Genomic DNA, 3,846 nt, shown 5'->3' with positions numbered 1-3,846 from the left:
TTTCAGGAGGTGATCGGTGGATTCTTTCAACCTCTATTTTGCCCTCTCGTTCTAAAATATCAGGGCAGTTTTCTTTGGGAACTTCCTGGAGGATGCTTTCCAGGCTCTTACTTTGGTCATGGCTCTCAGGCAGTCCAATAATTTTTAAATTATCTCTCCTGGATCTATTTTCCAGGTCAGTGGTTTTTCCCATGAGATATTTCACATTGCCTTCTATTCTTTCATTTGTTTGGATCTGTTTAACAGCATCTTGATTTCTCATAAAGTCATTAGCTTCCATTTGCTCCAATCTAATTCTGAAGCAATGATTCTCCTCAGTGAGCTTTTGAGATTCTTTTTCCATCTGGCAAATTCGACTTTTTAAGGCATTCTTCTCCTCATTGCCTTTTTGAGCCTCCTTTGCCATTTGAGTCAGTCTGTTTTTTAAGGTATTATTTTCTTCAGTCAGGCTGTTGACTCTCATTTAATAATTTTCTTGCATTGTTCTCATTTCTCTTCCCAATTTTTCCTCCACTTCTCTTATCTGCTTCTTAAGGTCCTCTATGGCCTGTAACCAGCTTGTATTTTCCTTTGAAGCTTTTGGTGCAGGAGTTCTGACTTCACTGATTTCCTCCTGTTCCATGCCTTGCTCCTTCTTATCCCCAAAATAAGAGTGTAATGTTGGAATCTTCTGTCTGCTTTGTTTCCTTTGCCTGCTCATTTTGCCACTCAATTACTTGACTTTTGGGCTTTTTGCCACAGTAGGACTCTGCCATCAGATAGGGGAGTTTTCGTCCCAAACGCTGGGGTTTTCTCAGCTGCCGGAGGTATTAGATGGGTGCCTTCTCTGAGGTCTCCACACGCTCTGGTAAGCTGGACACACACCCCAGGACCTCCACCCTAGACTGCAATCCAGATCCAAGCAGGTTAAAGCAAGAGCGATGACCCCTCAGACTGGTGCTTGGTCCCCCTACACTCTGCAGGCCAGGAGCTGAAGCCGCCATGTGGCACTGGCAGGCAGCGGTTTCTCGCCCCGGGGGTAAAAGTCACGCACTCCCACTTACTGGGTCCCAAAGTCCAGACTGCACTGGTCTCTCACCTTGTCTTTCGCATCTATGTATTGATAAATCTGGAAACGGCCACAGCTGCTGCTGATCTGGAATCCCTCTGCCTGGCGGCCCTCCCTGGGGCTAAAGCCTCGGTGTTTTGGTGGGCTCGGCTCCCAGAGCGCTGCGCCTGCCGGGCTGTTCTCAGCAGGAGGTTAGCTTCTCTGCAACATTTTGTGGGTTCTGCAGCTCCAAAGTTTGTTTAGAGTCCCTTTTTTACATGGATTGGGGAGGGTGGAAGCCGGAGCCGCGGGAGGGTCGTGCTTCTACTCCGCCATCTTGGCTCCGCCCCCAGTTGTTATAATTTTTTCTTGTATTTCCTTATATTTCTAAAATCTGCTTGTCTGCAACTTATGCCTGTTACTCCTAGTTCTATTTTCTGGGTCCAAGTAAAACAAATTTAATCCTTCTACATGATAACTTTTCAAATATTTAAAGACAGTTATCTTTATCTCTGCCTTCATATCTTTCTTCCTACCTTCCCTCCTCTTACATCTTTTCTCCATGCTAAAACACCCCTAGTCCCTCCAACCAGTCTTTGTATAGCATGGTCTCCAGTTTCTTCACCATCCTAGTCATTCTCTTTTGAAGGTGCATCAGACTGTCAATTTTCTCCAAAAAAAGTGGCACACAGAACTGAACACAACACTTCAGATACAGTGTGACCAGACCAAAGGGTAATAGAACTATTACTGGGGCGGCCAGGTAGCACAGCAAGTAAGAGCACTGGCTCCAGTGTCGGGATGACCTGGAGATCGAATCCCGGGCTCAGACACTCAGCACCACACCCAGAAATAACTGGCCATGTAAACTTGAGCAAGTTACTTAACCCCAATTGCTTTAAAAAAAAATAGAACTATTACTCTGGACACTATGTCTTTAATACTTCCTATGACCACATTAGCTTAATTAAATTTCCCCAGATCAAGCATAAATGAGGTTATTTTCCTTAGGTAACTAGTAACCAGTCTCCTTTTGGCTTTTAAAATAACACATCATCTTCTCTTTCCAGAATACCCTCAAGTCAAATGGGGGTATTCTTTGCACTAATACAACCCATTCTCCAATTCTGGGCTCAAGCTCAACCTTCTGCTGGCTTGGTGGCTTTTGAGTTATTCTAGGTAATATTATTTGATAATCACTTAGTTTAGTCACTTTCTATCTCCATCCTTTCCCACCTTTCCCCTCTTACTGAAATACAAACAGGCAAATATGATAGTGTTTCCACTACCTCAAAAAAAAAATCATCCTATCACGTAGATTATCTCCAAAGCCCACAAAAGACTTGGTGAGTAGGACTTGAAGACAAAGAGGAGGGAAAAGGCAGTTTAGGTAGAGTGAATAGGAAATACAGGCAGAGAGGTAGGAATGAGGATAGTGTGTGTGTGGTGAAGAGGTGGATAGTGCATAAATTGATTTGGTTAGTGTGGAAGGTATATGATATGCAACAGTACAAAATAAGATTAGGCAGGTAGGCTTGGCTCGAATTATGAGGGATGAAGCTTTTTAAACCCCAGAAAAAGTTTGGATATATAGTTTATATGTCTTCTTTTTCAGTGCTTTATCCTGTTTTTGACTGAATATCTTTTAAGTGATGATTACTATTATCACATAATTCCTGCCTTGTACCGACGCTGAAGTGAGATTACTTCCTATACTGTTCAAAGTAAAATCTGAGATCCTAAATTTAGACCTGGTTCAATGACTGGACACAGTTATTAATGGATCAGTGTCAATTTGCAGGTAAAGCTCTAGTGAAATGCCCCAGGGACTTGTCCTTGGCCACATACTTTTTAACATTTTCATTAAAGACATGGATGCAGGCAATAGATGACCTGTTTGTCAAACTTGAGAATTACACAAGTCTGGGGAAAATAGGTAATACATTGTATAACAAAGGAACAAAAAAATTAAATAGCTTTGAATGAACCAAAACTAAAAAAAATATTAAATTGGAATGGGGAATAAATGGAATCAATGGCATAATTATAAGATTGTGTTGTGTTTGTCATTCCTTTTCGAAGAAGACCACAGCTTCAGGAAAATGATGACATGACTTGCAGTTGACTTTGATTTGAGTGAGGGAGGGCTGTGAAAGGTCACCAGCCTCACTTTCTTCTCCAGGGCCATCTGGATCCAGTGATCAAATATTCATCAGGATGACTGGAGACAACCCAGGATACAATGGGAGACCCTGACCTTTTTAGGCTAAGGCCTTTTCATTTACTCACTTAGAGTGAGGTGAGTAGGCCTTTTTAAGAAATGAGTCAAGATGGGGGCAACTAGGTGGCACAGTGAATAGAGCACCAGACCTGGAGTCAGGAGGCCTTGACTTCAAATTCGAACTCATATACTTAATACTTACTAGCTGTGTGACCTTGGGCAAGTCACTTAACCCCAATTCCCCTGCTTCCCCCCCTCCAAAAAGACAAAAAAACTAAGAAAAAAAAGTGAATCAAGGGATGGCCCTTTTAATTAGAAAAAAAAAATCAAGCTGGGAGGGGAAGACCCTCAGGGTTGCTGTTCCAAAAAGAAACAGTTACTCTAAACATTCACTCTAAACCAGGAGGGTCCAAAATATAGCCATTAAATGGAGGCTGGGCAGAGACCTATAGTGGTCCAATCTATGAGCTTCAGAGTGATCTGGGTTTAAGGTTTTGTGAAAAAAAAAAGAAAGAATTAAAGGGGCCATCCCTTGACTCTCTTCTTTCTTTTCACAAGTACAAGATACGGGATGGAGGAAGATGTAGCTTGATACCAG

This window comes from Petaurus breviceps, unplaced genomic scaffold, assembly GCF_028583685.1.
Source record: "Petaurus breviceps papuanus isolate PSGF00001 unplaced genomic scaffold, PetGlider_PUasm1.0 90845, whole genome shotgun sequence".
Lineage (NCBI taxonomy): Eukaryota > Metazoa > Chordata > Mammalia > Diprotodontia > Petauridae > Petaurus > Petaurus breviceps.
The sequence above is the reverse complement of the archived record's forward strand: the minus strand, read 5'-3'. Positions refer to the sequence as shown.